Source organism: Heterodontus francisci, chromosome 1, assembly GCF_036365525.1.
Source record: "Heterodontus francisci isolate sHetFra1 chromosome 1, sHetFra1.hap1, whole genome shotgun sequence".
Lineage (NCBI taxonomy): Eukaryota > Metazoa > Chordata > Chondrichthyes > Heterodontiformes > Heterodontidae > Heterodontus > Heterodontus francisci.
The window spans coordinates 204,091,218-204,105,895 of NC_090371.1; the positions used below are offsets into that span (position 1 = coordinate 204,091,218).

General features: G+C 59.5%; 1 protein-coding gene across 1 annotated transcript in view; it reads left to right on the forward strand.

The window, feature by feature from the left end:
- Nucleotides 1-14,678, forward strand: part of LOC137354038 (fibrinogen alpha chain-like) — a 73,390-nt gene that overhangs the window by 23,152 nt on the left and 35,560 nt on the right. The gene's annotated exons all lie outside the window — the stretch shown is intronic.

A 14,678-nucleotide genomic window follows, 5' to 3' on the forward strand; every position in this document is an offset into this window, starting at 1 on the left:
CAGCAGCCAGCAATCGGACAGGGTCTCTAGTACAGCAGGCAGCAAGCGGGCAGGGTCTCGAGTACAGCAGGCAGCTGTTAGGCTGGGTCTCTAGTACAGCAGGCAGCTGTCATGCAGGATCGCGAGTGCAGCAGGCAGCTGTTAGGCTGGGTCTCTAGTACAGCAGGCAGCTGTCATGCAGGATCTCGAGTGCAGCAGGCAGCTGTCAGGCAGAGTCTCGAGTACAGCCGGCAGCTGTCAGGCAGGGTCACGAGTACAGCAGGCAGCTGTCAGGCAGGGTCTCTAGTACAGCAGGCAGCTGTCAGGCAGGGTCTCTGGTACAGCAGGCAGCTGTCAGGCAGGGTCTCGAGTACAGCAGGCAGCTGTCAGGCAGGGACTCTATTGCAGCAGGCAGCTGTCAGGCAGGGTCTCTAGTACAGCAGGCAGCTGTCAGGCAGGGTCTCTAGTACAGCAGGCAGTTGTCAGGCAGGGTCTCGAGTGCAGCAGGCAGCTGTCAGGCAGGGTCTCTGGTACAGCAGGCAGCTGTCAGGCAGGGTCTCTAGTACAGCAGGCAGCTGTCAGGCAGGGTCTCGAGTGCAGCAGGCAGCTGTCAGGCAGGGTCTCGAGTACAGCAGGCAGCTGTCATACAGGGTCTCTATTGCAGCAGGCGGCTGTCAGGCAGGGTCTCTAGTACAGCAGGCAGCTGTCAGGCAGGGTCTCTATTGCAGCAGGCAGCTGTCAGGCAGGGTCTCTAGTACAGCAGGCAGCTGTCAGGCAGGGTCTCGAGTGCAGCAGGCAGCTGTCAGGCAGGGTCTCGAGTACAGCAGGCAGCTGTCAGGCAGGGTCTCGAGTAAAGCAGACAGCTGTCAGGCAGGGTCGCTGGTGCAGCAGGCAGCAATCGGACAGGGTGTCTCGTACAGCAGGCAGCAATCGGACAGGGTCTCTAGTACAGCAGGCAGCAATCGGGCAGGGTCTCTGGTACAGCAGGCAGCAATCGGACAGGGTCTCTAGTACAGCAGGCAGCAATCGGACAGGGTCTCTAGTACAGCAGGCAGCAATCGGACAGGGTCTCTAGTACAGCAGGCAGCAATCGGACAGGGTCTCTAGTACAGCAGGCAGCAATCGGACAGGGTCTCTATTACGGCAGGCAGCAATCGGACAGGGTCTCTATTACGGCAGGCAGCAATCGGACAGGGTATCTAGTACAGCAGGCAGCAATCGGACAGGGTCTCTAGTAAAGCAGGCAGCAATCGGACAGGGTCTCTAGTACAGCAGGCAGCAATCGGGCAGGGTCTCTTGTACAGCAAACAGCAATCGGACAGGGTCTCCAGGACAGCAGGCAGCAATCGGACAGGGTCTCTCGTACAGCAGGCAGCAATCGGACAGGGTGTCGAGTACAGCAGGCAGCAATCGGACAGGGTGTCGAGTACAGCAGGCAGCAATCGGACAGGGTCTCTAGTACAGCAGGCAGCAATCGAGCAGGGTCTCAAGTACAGCAGGCAGCAATCGGACAGGGTGTCGAGTACAGCAGGCAGCAATCGGACAGGGTGTCGAGTACAGCAGGCAGCTGTCAGACAGGGTCTCTAGTACAGCAGGCAGCAATCGGACAGGGTCTCTAGTACAGCAGGCAGCAATCGGGCAGGGTCTCGAGTACAGCAGGCAGCAAACGGACAGGGTCTCGAGTGCAGCAGGCAGCAATCGGGCAGGGTCTCCAGAAAGGCAGGCAGCTGTCAGGCAGGGTCTCTAGAAAGGCAGGCAGCAATCGGGCAAGGTCTCGAGTACAGCAGCCAGCAATCGGACAGGGTCTCTAGTACAGCAGGCAGCAAGCGGGCAGGGTCTCGAGTACAGCAGGCAGCTGTTAGGCTGGGTCTCTAGTACAGCAGGCAGCTGTCATGCAGGATCGCGAGTGCAGCAGGCAGCTGTTAGGCTGGGTCTCTAGTACAGCAGGCAGCTGTCATGCAGGATCTCGAGTGCAGCAGGCAGCTGTCAGGCAGAGTCTCGAGTACAGCCGGCAGCTGTCAGGCAGGGTCACGAGTACAGCAGGCAGCTGTCAGGCAGGGTCTCTAGTACAGCAGGCAGCTGTCAGGCAGGGTCTCTGGTACAGCAGGCAGCTGTCAGGCAGGGTCTCGAGTACAGCAGGCAGCTGTCAGGCAGGGACTCTATTGCAGCAGGCAGCTGTCAGGCAGGGTCTCTAGTACAGCAGGCAGCTGTCAGGCAGGGTCTCTAGTACAGCAGGCAGTTGTCAGGCAGGGTCTCGAGTGCAGCAGGCAGCTGTCAGGCAGGGTCTCTGGTACAGCAGGCAGCTGTCAGGCAGGGTCTCTAGTACAGCAGGCAGCTGTCAGGCAGGGTCTCGAGTGCAGCAGGCAGCTGTCAGGCAGGGTCTCGAGTACAGCAGGCAGCTGTCATACAGGGTCTCTATTGCAGCAGGCGGCTGTCAGGCAGGGTCTCTAGTACAGCAGGCAGCTGTCAGGCAGGGTCTCTATTGCAGCAGGCAGCTGTCAGGCAGGGTCTCTAGTACAGCAGGCAGCTGTCAGGCAGGGTCTCGAGTGCAGCAGGCAGCTGTCAGGCAGGGTCTCGAGTACAGCAGGCAGCTGTCAGGCAGGGTCTCGAGTAAAGCAGACAGCTGTCAGGCAGGGTCGCTGGTGCAGCAGGCAGCAATCGGACAGGGTGTCTCGTACAGCAGGCAGCAATCGGACAGGGTCTCTAGTACAGCAGGCAGCAATCGGGCAGGGTCTCTGGTACAGCAGGCAGCAATCGGACAGGGTCTCTAGTACAGCAGGCAGCAATCGGACAGGGTCTCTAGTACAGCAGGCAGCAATCGGACAGGGTCTCTATTACGGCAGGCAGCAATCGGACAGGGTCTCTATTACGGCAGGCAGCAATCGGACAGGGTATCTAGTACAGCAGGCAGCAATCGGACAGGGTCTCTAGTAAAGCAGGCAGCAATCGGACAGGGTCTCTAGTACAGCAGGCAGCAATCGGGCAGGGTCTCTTGTACAGCAAGCAGCAATCGGACAGGGTCTCCAGGACAGCAGGCAGCAATCGGACAGGGTCTCTCGTACAGCAGGCAGCAATCGGACAGGGTGTCGAGTACAGCAGGCAGCAATCGGACAGGGTGTCGAGTACAGCAGGCAGCAATCGGACAGGGTCTCTAGTACAGCAGGCAGCAATCGAGCAGGGTCTCAAGTACAGCAGGCAGCAATCGGACAGGGTGTCGAGTACAGCAGGCAGCAATCGGACAGGGTGTCGAGTACAGCAGGCAGCAATCGGACAGGGTCTCTAGTACAGCAGGCAGCAATCGAGCAGGGTCTCAAAAACAGCAGGCAGCAATCGGGCAGGGTCTCGAGTCCAGCAGGCAGCTGTCAGGTTGTGTCTCTCGTACAGCAGGCAGCTGTCAGGCAGTGTCTCTAGTATAGCAGGCGGCAATCGGGCAGGGTCTCCAGTCCAGCAGGCAGCAATCGGACAGGGTCTCGAGTACTGCAGGCAGCTATCAGGCAGTGTCTCTAGTACAGCAGGCAGCTGTCAGGCAGGGTCTCGAGTACAGCAGGCAGCTGTCAGGCAGGGACTCTATTGCAGCAGGCAGCTGTCAGGCAGGGTCTCTAGTACAGCAGGCAGCTGTCAGGCAGGGTCTCTAGTACAGCAGGCAGTTGTCAGGCAGGGTCTCGAGTGCAGCAGGCAGCTGTCAGGCAGGGTCTCTGGTAAAGCAGGCAGCTGTCAGGCAGGGTCTCTAGTACAGCAGGCAGCTGTCAGGCAGGGTCTCGAGTGCAGCAGGCAGCTGTCAGGCAGGGTCTCGAGTACAGCTGGCAGCTGTCATACAGGGTCTCTATTGCAGCAGGCAGCTGTCAGGCAGGGTCTCTAGTACAGCAGGCAGCTGTCAGGCAGGGTCTCGAGTGCAGCAGGCAGCTGTCAGGCAGGGTCTCTATTGCAGCAGGCAGCTGTCAGGCAGGGTCTCTAGTACAGCAGGCAGCAATCGGACAGGGTCTCTAGTACAGCAGGCAGCAATCGGGCAGGGTCTCGAGTACAGCAGGCAGCAAACGGACAGGGTCTCGAGTGCAGCAGGCAGCAATCGGGCAGGGTCTCCAGAAAGGCAGGCAGCTGTCAGGCAGGGTCTGTAGAAAGGCAGGCAGCAATCGGACAGGGTCTCGAGTACAGCAGGCAGCAAACGGACAGGGTCTCGAGTACAGCAGGCAGCAATCGGGCAGGGTCTCGAGTACAGCAGGCAGCAATCGGGCAAGGTCTCGAGTACAGCAGCCAGCAATCGGACAGGGTCTCAAGAACAGCAGGCAGCAAGCGGGCAGGGTCTCGAGTACAGCAGGCAGCAATCGGGCAGGGTCTCGAGTGCAGCAGGCAGCTGTTAGGCTGGGTCTCTAGTACAGCAGGCAGCTGTCATGCAGGGTCTCGAGTGCAGCAGGCAGCTGTCAGGCAGAGTCTCGAGTACAGCCGGCAGCTGTCAGGCAGGGTCACGAGTACAGCAGGCAGCTGTCAGGCAGGGTCTCTAGTACAGCAGGCAGCTGTCAGGCAGGGTCTCTGGTACAGCAGGCAGCTGTCAGGCAGGGTCTCGAGTATAGCAGGCAGCTGTCAGGCAGGGACTCTATTGCAGCAGGCAGCTGTCAGGCAGGGTCTCTAGTACAGCAGGCAGCTGTCAGGCAGGGTCTCTAGTACAGCAGGCAGTTGTCAGGCAGGGTCTCGAGTGCAGCAGGCAGCTGTCAGGCAGGGTCTCTGGTACAGCAGGCAGCTGTCAGGCAGGGTCTCTAGTACAGCAGGCAGCTGTCAGGCAGGGTCTCGAGTGCAGCAGGCAGCTGTCAGGCAGGGTCTCGAGTACAGCAGGCAGCTGTCATACAGGGTCTCTATTGCAGCAGGCAGCTGTCAGGCAGGGTCTCTAGTACAGCAGGCAGCTGTCAGGCAGGGTCTCTATTGCAGCAGGCAGCTGTCAGGCAGGGTCTCTAGTACAGCAGGCAGCTGTCAGGCAGGGTCTCGAGTGCAGCAGGCAGCTGTCAGGCAGGGTCTCTAGTACAGCAGGCAGCTGTCAGGCAGGGTCTCGAGTAAAGCAGACAGCTGTCAGGCAGGGTCGCTGGTGCAGCAGGCAGCAATCGGACAGGGTGTCTCGTACAGCAGGCAGCAATTGGACAGGGTCTCTAGTACAGCAGGCAGCAATCGGGCAGGGTCTCTGGTACAGCAGGCAGCAATCGGACAGGGTCTCTAGTACAGCAGGCAGCAATCGGACAGGGTCTCTATTACGGCAGGCAGCAATCGGACAGGGTCTCTAGTACAGCAGGCAGCAATCGGACAGGGTCTCTATTACGGCAGGCAGCAATCGGACAGGGTATCTAGTACAGCAGGCAGCAATCGGACAGGGTCTCTAGTAAAGCAGGCAGCAATCGGACAGGGTCTCTAGTACAGCAGGCAGCAATCGGACAGGGTGTCGAGTACAGCAGGGAGCAATCGGACAGGGTGTCGAGTACAGCAGGCAGCAATCGGACAGGGTCTCTAGTACAGCAGGCAGCAATCGAGCAGGGTCTCAAGTACAGCAGGCAGCAATCGGACAGGGTGTCGAGTACAGCAGGCAGCAATCGGACAGGGTGTCGAGTACAGCAGGCAGCAATCGGACAGGGTCTCTAGTACAGCAGGCAGCAATCGAGCAGGGTCTCTAGAACAGCAGGCAGCAATCGGGCAGGGTCTCGAGTACAGCAGGCAGCTGTCAGGTTGTGTCTCTCGTACAGCAGGCAGCTGTCAGGCAGTGTCTCTAGTATAGCAGGCGGCAATCGGGCAGGGTCTGCAGTCCAGCAGGCAGCAATCGGACAGGGTCTCGAGTACTGCAGGCAGCTATCAGGCAGTGTCTCTAGTATAGCAGGCAGCAATCGGGCAGGGTCTCGAGTGCAGCAGGCAGCAATCGGACAGGGTCTCGAGTACTGCAGGCAGCTGTCAGGCAGGGTCTCGAGTACAGCAGCCAGCAATCGGGCAGGGGCTCGAGTACAGCAGGCAGCAAACGGACAGGGTCTCGAGTGCAGCAGGCAGCAATCGGGCAGGGTCTCCAGAAAGGCAGGCAGCTGTCAGGCAGGGTCTCTAGAAAGGCAGGCAGCAATCGGGCAGGGTCTCGAGTACAGCAGGCAGCAATCGGGCAGGGTCTCGAGTGCAGCAGGCAGCTGTTAGGCTGGGTCTCTAGTACAGCAGGCAGCTGTCATGCAGGGTCTCGAGTGCAGCAGGCAGCTGTCAGGCAGAGTCTCGAGTACAGCCGGCAGCTGTCAGGCAGGGTCTCTAGTACAGCAGGCAGCTGTCAGGCAGGGTCTCGAGTACAGCAGGCAGCTGTCACGCAGGGACTCTATTGCAGCAGGCAGCTGTCAGGCAGGGTCTCTAGTACAGCAGGCAGCTGTCAGGCAGGGTCTCTGGTACAGCAGTCAGCTGTCAGGCAGGGACTCTGGTACAGCAGGCAGCTGTCAGGCAGGGTCTCTAGTACAGCAGGCAGCTGTCAGGCAGGGTCTCGAGTGCAGCAGGCAGCTGTCAGGCAGGGTCTCGAGTACAGCAGGCAGCTGTCATACAGGGTCTCTATTGCAGCAGGCAGCTGTCAGGCAGGGTCTCTAGTACAGCAGGCAGCTGTCAGGCAGGGTCTCGAGTGCAGCAGGCAGCTGTCAGGCAGGGTCTCTAGTACAGCAGGCAGCTGTCAGGCAGGGTCTCTAGTACAGCAGGCAGCTGTCAGGCAGGGTCTCGAGTAAAGCAGACAGCTGTCAGGCAGGGTCGCTGGTGCAGCAGGCAGCAATCGGACAGGGTGTCTCGTACAGCAGGCAGCAATCGGACAGGGTCTCTAGTACAGCAGGCAGCAATCGGGCAGGGTCTCTGGTACAGCAGGCAGCAATCGGACAGGGTCTCTAGTACAGCAGGCAGCAATCGGACAGGGTATCTAGTACATCAGGCAGCAATCGGACAGGGTCTCTAGTAAAGCAGGCAGCAATCGGACAGTGTCTCTAGTACATCAGGCAGCAATCGGGCAGGGTCTCTAGTAAAGCAGGCAGCAATCGGACAGGGTCTCTAGTACAGCAGGCAGCAATCGGACAGGGTCTCTATTACGGCAGGCAGCAATCGGACAGTGTATCTAGTACAGCAGGCAGCAATCGGACAGGGTCTCTAGTAAAGCAGGCAGCAATCGGACAGGGTCTCTAGTACAGCAGGCAGCAATCGGACAGGGTCTCGAGTACAGCAGGCAGCAATCGGACAGGGTCTCGAGTGCAGCAGGCAGCTGTTCGGCAGGGTCTCGAGTGCAGCAGGCAGCTGTCAGACAGGGTCACGAGTACAGCAGGCAGCTGTCAGGCAGGGTCTCGAGTGCAGCAGGCAGCTGTCAGGCAGGTTCTCTAGTAAAGCAGGCAGCTGTCAGGCAGGGTCTCGAGTGCAGCAGGCAGCTGTCAGGCAGGGTCTCTAGTAAAGCAGGCAGCAATCGGGCAGGGTCTCGAGTACAGCAGGCAGCAATCGGACAGGGTCTCTAGTACAGCAGGCAGCATTCGGACAGGGTCTCTCGTACAGCAGGCAGCAATCGGTCAGGGTCTCGAGTACAGCAGGCAGCAATCGGACAGGGTCTCTAGTACAGCAGGCAGCAATCGGACAGTGTCTCTAGTACGGCAGGCAGCAATCGGACAGGTTCTCGAGTACAGCAGGCAGCAATCGGACAGGGTCTCTAGTACGGCAGGCAACAATTGGACAGGGTCTCTAGTACAGCAGGCAGCAATCGGGCAGGGTCTCTTGTACAGCAGGCAGCAATCGGACAGGGTGTCGAGTACAGCAGGCAGCAATCGGACAGGGTGTCGAGTACAGCAGGCAGCAATCGGACAGGGTGTCGAGTACAGCAGGCAGCAATCGGACAGGGTGTCGAGTACAGCAGGCAGCAATCGGACAGGGTGTCGAGTACAGCAGGCAGCAATCGGACAGGGTGTCGAGTACAGCAGGCAGCAATCGGACAGGGTGTCTAGTACAGTAGGCAGCAATCGGACAGGGTCTCTAGTACAGCAGGCAGCAATCGGGCAGGGTGTAGAGTACAGCAGGCAGCAATCGGACAGGGTGTAGAGTACAGCAGGCAGCAATCGGACAGGGTGTCGAGTACAGCAGGCAGCAATCGGGCAGGGTCTCGAGTACAGCAGGCAGCTGTCAGGTAGTGTCTCTCGTACAGCAGGCAGCTGTCAGGCAGTGTCTCTAGTATAGCAGGCGGCAATCGGACAGGGTCTCCAGTCCAGCAGGCAGCAATCGGACAGGGTGTCTAGTACAGCATGCAGCAATCGAGCAGGGTCTCGAGTACAGCAGCCAGCAATCGGGCAGGGTCTCGTGTACAGCAGGCAGCAAACGGACAGGGTCTCGAGTGCAGCAGGCAGCAATCGGGCAGGGTCTCCAGAAAGGCAGGCAGCAATCGGGCAGGGTCTCGAGGACAGCAGCCAGCAATCGCACAGGGTCTCTAGTACAGCAGGCAGCAAACGGGCAGGGTCTCGAGTACAGCAGGCAGCAATCGGGCAGGGTCTCGAGTGGAGCAGGCAGCTGTCAGACAGGGTCACGAGTACAGCAGGCAGCTGTCAGGCAGTGTCTCGTGTGCAGCAGGCAGCTGTCAGGCAGAGTCTCGAGTACAGCAGGCAGCTGTCAGACAGGGTCACGAGTACAGCAGGCAGCTGTCAGGCAGGGTCTCCAGTACAGCAGGCAGCTGTCAGGCAGGGTCTCGAGTACAGCAGGCAGCTGTCAGGCAGGGTCTCTAGTACAGCAGGCAGCTGTCAGGCAGGGTCTCGAGTACAGCAGGCAGTTGTCAGGCAGGGTCTCGAGTGCAGCAGGCAGCTGTCAGGCAGGGTCTCTAGTACAGCAGGCAGCTGTCAGGCAGGGTCTCGAGTGCAGCAGGCAGCTGTCAGGCAGGGTCTCGAGTGCAGCAGGCAGCTGTCAGGCAGGGTCTCTAGTAAAGCAGGCAGCTGTCAGGCAGGGTCTCGAGTGCAGCAGGCAGCAATCGGGCAGGGTCTCGAGTACAGCAGGCAGCAATCGGACAGGGTCTCTCGTACAGCAGGCAGCAATCGGTCAGGGTCTCGAGTACAGCTGGCAGCAATCGGACAGGGTCTCTAGTACAGCAGGCAGCAATCGGACAGGGTCTCTAGTACAGCAGGCAGCAATCGGACAGGTCTCTAGTACGGCAGGCAGCAATCGGACAGGGTCTCGAGTACAGCAGGCAGCAATCGGACAGGGTCTCGAGTACAGCAGGCAGCAATCGGTCAGGGTCTCTAGTACAGCAGGCAGCAATCGGACAGGGTCTCTAGTACAGCAGGCAGCAATCGGTCAGGGTCTCTAGTACAGCAGGCAGCAATCGGACAGGGTCTCGAGAAAGGCAGGCAGCTGTCAGGCATTGTCTCGAGTGCAGCATGCAGCTGTCAGGCAGGGTCTCGAGTACAGCAGACAGCAATCGGGCAGGGTCTCGAGTACAGCAGGCAACAATCGGACAGGGTCTCTAGTACAGCAGGCAGCAATCGGACAGGGTCTCTAGTACAGCAGGCAGCAATCGGACAGGGTCTCGAGTACAGCAGACAGCAATCGGGCAGGGTCTCTAGTACAGCAGGCAGCAATCGGGCAGGGTCTCTAGTACAGCAGGCAGCAATCGGGCAGGGTCTCTAGTACAGCAGACAGCAATCGGGCAGGGTCTCGAGTACAGCAGACAGCAATCGGGCAGGGTCTCGAGTACAGCAGGCAGCAATCGGGCAGGGTCTCTAGTACAGCAGGCAGCAATCGGACAGGGTCTCTAGTACAGCAGGCAGCAATCGGGCAGGGTCTCTAGTACAGCAGACAGCAATCGGGCAGGGTCTCGAGTACAGCAGACAGCAATCGGGCAGGGTCTCGAGTACAGCAGACAGCAATCGGGCAGTGACTCGAGTACAGCATGCAGCAATCGGACAGGGTCTCTAGTACAGCAGGCAGCAATCGGACAGGGTCTCGCGTACAGCAGCCAGCAATCGGACAGGGTCTCTCGTACAGCAGGCAGCAATCGGGCAGGGTCTCGAGTACAGCAGCCAGCAATCGGACAGAGTCTCAAGTACAGCAGGCAGCAATCGGGCAGGGTCTCGAGTGCAGCAGGCAGCAATCGGGCAGGGTCTCCAGAAAGGCAGGCAGCTGTCAGGCAGGGTCTCCAGAAAGGCAGGCAGCAATCGGGCAAGGTCTCGTGTACAGCAACCAGCAATCGGACAGGGTCTCGAGTGCAGCAGGCAGCTGTTAGGCAGGGTCTCTAGTACAGCAGGCAGCTGTCAGGCAGGGTCTCGAGTGCAGCAGGCAGCTGTCAGGCAGAGTCTCGAGTACAGCAGGCAGCTGTCAGGCAGGGTCACGAGTACAGCAGGCAGCTGTCAGGCAGGGGCTCTAGTACAGCAGGCAGCTGTCCGGCAGGGTCTCAAGTGCAGCAGGCAGCTGTCAGGCAGGGTCTCGAGTGCAGCAGGCAGCTGTCAGGCAGGGTCTCTAGTACAGCAGACAGCAATGGACAGGGTCTCTAGCACAGCAGGCATCAATTGGACAGGGTCTCGAGTACGGCAGGCAGCAATTGGACAGTGTCTCGAGTGCAGCAGGCAGCAATTGGACAGTGTCTCGAGTGCAGCAGGCAGCAATCGGACAGGGTCTCGAGTGCAGCAGGCAGCAATTGGACAGTGTCTCGAGTGCAGCAGGCAGCAATCGGACAGGGTCTCGAGTGCAGCAGGCAGCAATCGGACAGGGTCTCTCGTACAGCAGGCAGCAATCGGACAGGGTCTCGAGTGCAGCAGGCAGCAATTGGACAGTGTCTCGAGTGCAGCAGGCAGCAATTGGACAGGGTCTCTCGTACAGCAGGCAGCAATCGGGCAGGGTCTCGAGTGCAGCAGGCAGCAATCGGTCAGTGTCTCGAGTACAGCAGGCAGCAATCGGACAGGGTCTCTAGTACGGCAGGCAGCAATCGGACAGGGTCTCGAGTACAGCAGGCAGCAATCGGACAGGGTCTCTCGTACAGCAGGCAGCAATCGGACAGGGTCTCTAGTACGGCAGGCAGCAATCGGACAGGGTCTCGAGTACAGCAGGCAGCAATCGGACAGGGTCTCTCGTACGGCAGGCAGCAATCGGTCAGGGTCTCTAGTACAGCAGGCAACAATTGGACAGGGTCTCTTGTACAGCAAGCAGCAATCGGACAGGGTCTCTAGTACAGCAGGCAGCAATCGGACAGGGTGTCGAGTACAGCAGGCAGCAATCGGACAGGGTGTCGAGTACAGTAGGCAGCAATCGGACAGGGTGTCGAGTACAGCAGGCAGCAATCGGACAGGGTGTCGAGTACAGTAGGCAGCAATCGGACAGGGTGTCGAGTACAGCAGGCAGCAATCGGACAGGGTGTCGAGTACAGCAGGCAGCAATCGGACAGGGTGTCGAGTACAGCAGGCAGCAATCGGGCAGGGTCTCTAGTACAGCAGGCAGCAATCGGACAGGGTGTCGAGTACAGCAGGCTGCTGTCAGGCAGGGTGTCGAGTACAGCAGGCAGCAATCGGGCAGGGTCTCGAGTACAGCAGCCAGCAATCGAGCAGGGTCTCGAGTACAGCAGGCAGCAAACGGACAGTGTCTCGAGTACGGCAGGCAGCAATCGGACAGGGTCTCTAGTACAGCAGGCAGCTGTCAGGCAGGGTCTCGAGTACTGCAGGCAGCAATCGGACAGGGTCTCGAGTACAGCAGGCAGCAAGCGGGCAGGGTCTCGAGTACAGCAGGCAGCAATCGGGCAGGGTCTCGAGTACAGCAGGCAGCAAGCGGGCAGGGTCTCGAGTACAGCAGGCAGCAATCGGACAGGGTCTCTAGTACAGCAGGCAGCTGTCAGGCAGGGTCTCGAGTACTGCAGGCAGCAATCGGACAGGGTCTCGAGTACAGCAGGCAGCAATCGGGCAGGGTCTCGAGTGCAGCAGGCAGCTGTCAGGCAGGGTCTCGAGTACTGCAGGCAGCAATCGGACAGGGTCTCGAGTACAGCAGGCAGCAATCGGGCAGGGTCTCTTGTACAGCAAGCAGCAATCGGACAGGGTCTCGAGTGCAGCAGGCAGCTGTTCGGCAGGGTCTCGAGTGCAGCAGGCAGCTGTCAGGCAGAGTCTCGAGTACAGCAGGCAGCTGTCAGACAGGGTCACGAGTACAGCAGGCAGCTGTCAGGCAGGGTCTCGAGTGCAGCAGGCAGCTGTCAGGCAGGGTCTCGAGTGCAGCAGGCAGCTGTCAGGCAGGGTCGCCAGTGCAGCAGGCAGCAATGGGACAGGGTCTCGAGTTGAGCAGGCAGCAAGCGGGCAGGGTCTCGAGTACAGCAGGCAGCAATCGGGCAGGGTCTCGAGTACAGCAGGCAGCAATCGGACAGGGTCTCTAGTACAGCAGGCAGCAATCGGACAGGGTCTCGAGTACAGCAGGCAGCAATCGGACAGGGTCTCTCGTACGGCAGGCAGCAATCGGACAGGGTCTCTCGTACAGCAGGCAGCAATCGGACAGGGTCTCTAGTACAGCAGGCAGCAATCGGACAGTGTCTCTAGTACGGCAGGCAGCAATCGGACAGGGTCTCTAGTACAGCAGGCAACAATTGGACAGGGTCTCTTGTACAGCAAGCAGCAATCGGACAGGGTCTCTAGTACAGCAGGCAGCAATCGGACAGGGTGTCGAGTACAGCAGGCAGCAATCGGACAGGGTGTCGAGTACAGTAGGCAGCAATCGGACAGGGTGTCGAGTACAGTAGGCAGCAATCGGACAGGGTCTCTAGTACAGCAGGCAGCAATCGGACAGGGTGTCGAGTACAGCAGGCAGCAATCGGGCAGGGTCTCGAGTACAGCAGGCAGCAATCGGACAGCGTGTCGAGTACAGCAGGCAGCAATCGGACAGGGTGTCGAGTACAGCAGGCAGCAATCGGACAGGGTGTCGAGTACAGCAGGCAGCAATCGGGCAGGGTCTCGAGTACAGCAGGCAGCTGTCAGGTAGTGTCTCTCGTACAGCAGGCAGCTGTCAGGCAGTGTCTCTAGTATAGCAGGCGGCAATCGGTTAGGGTCTCCAGTCCAGCAGGCAGCAATCGGACAGGGTGTCTAGTACAGCAGCCAGCAATCGGGCAGGGTCTCGAGTACAGCAGCCAGCAATCGAGCAGGGTCTCGAGTACAGCAGCCAGCAATCGGGCAGGGTCTCGAGTACAGCAGGCAGCAAACGGACAGGGTCTCGAGTGCAGCAGGCAGCAATCGGGCTGGGTCTCCAGAAAGGCAGGGAGCTGTCAGGCAGGGTCTCTAGAAAGGCAGGCAGCAATCGGGCAGGGTCTCGAGGACAGCAGCCAGCAATCGCACAGGGTCTCTAGTACAGCAGGCAGCAAGCGGGCAGGGTCTCGAGTACAGCAGGCAGCAATCGGGCAGGGTCTCGAGTGCAGCAGGCAGCTGTTCGGCAGGGTCTCGAGTGCAGCAGGCAGCTGTCAGGCAGAGTCTCGAGTACAGCAGGCAGCTGTCAGACAGGGTCACGAGTACAGCAGGCAGCTGTCAGGCAGGGTCTCCAGTACAGCAGGCAGCTGTCAGGCAGGGTCTCGAGTACAGCAGGCAGCTGTCAGGCAGGGTCTCTAGTTCAGCAGGCAGCTGTCAGGCAGGGTCTCTAGTACAGCAGGCAGTTGTCAGGCAGGGTCTCGAGTGCAGCAGGCAGCTGTCAGGCAGGGTCTCGAGTACAGCAGGCAGCAATGGGACAGGGTCTCGAGTACAGCAGGCAGCAATCGGGCAGGGTCTCGAGTACAGCAGGCAGCAATCGGACAGGGTCTCTCGTACAGCAGGCAGCAATCGGACAGGGTCTCTCGTACGGCAGGCAGCAATCGGAGAGGGTCTCTAGTACGGCAGGCAGCAATCGGACAGGTCTCTAGTACAGCAGGCAGCAATCGGACAGCGTCTCTAGTACGGCAGGCAGCAATCGGACAGCGTCTCGAGTACAGCAGGCAGCAATCGGACAGCGTCTCTAGTACGGCAGGCAGCAATCGGACAGGGTCTCGAGTACAGCAGGCAGCAATCGGACAGCGTCTCGAGTACAGCAGGCAGCAATCGGACAGGGTCTCTCGTACGGCAGGCAGCAATCGGTCAGGGTCTCTAGTACAGCAGGCAGCAATCGGACAGGGTCTCTAGTAGAGCAGGCAGCAATCGGACAGGGTCTCTAGTACAGCAGGCAGCAATCGGACAGGGTCTCTAGTAGAGCAGGCAGCAATCGGTCAGGGTCTCTAGTACAGCAGGCAGCAATCGGACAGGGTCTCTAGTACAGCAGGCAGCAATCGGACAGGGTCTCTAGTACGGCAGGCAGCAATCGGACAGGGTCTCTAGTACAGCAGGCAGCAATCGGACAGGGTCTCTAGTACAGCAGGCAGCAATCGGACAGGGTCTCGAGAAAGGCAGGCAGCTGTCAGGCATTGTCTCGAGTGCAGCATGCAGCTGTCAGGCAGAGTCTCGAGTACAGCAGGCAGCTGTCAGACAGGGTCACGTGTACAGCAGGCAGCTGTCAGGCAGGGTCTCCAGTACAGCAGGCAGCTGTCAGGCAGGGTCTCGAGTACAGCAGGCAGCTGTCAGGCAGGGTCTCTAGTTCAGCAGGCAGCTGTCAGGCAGGGTCTCTAGTACAGCAGGCAGTTGTCAGGCAGGGTCTCGAGTGCAGCAGGCAGCTGTCAGGCAGGGTCTCTAGTACAGCAGGCAGCTGTCAGGCAGGGTCTCGAGTGCAGCAGGTAGCTGTCAGGCAGGGTC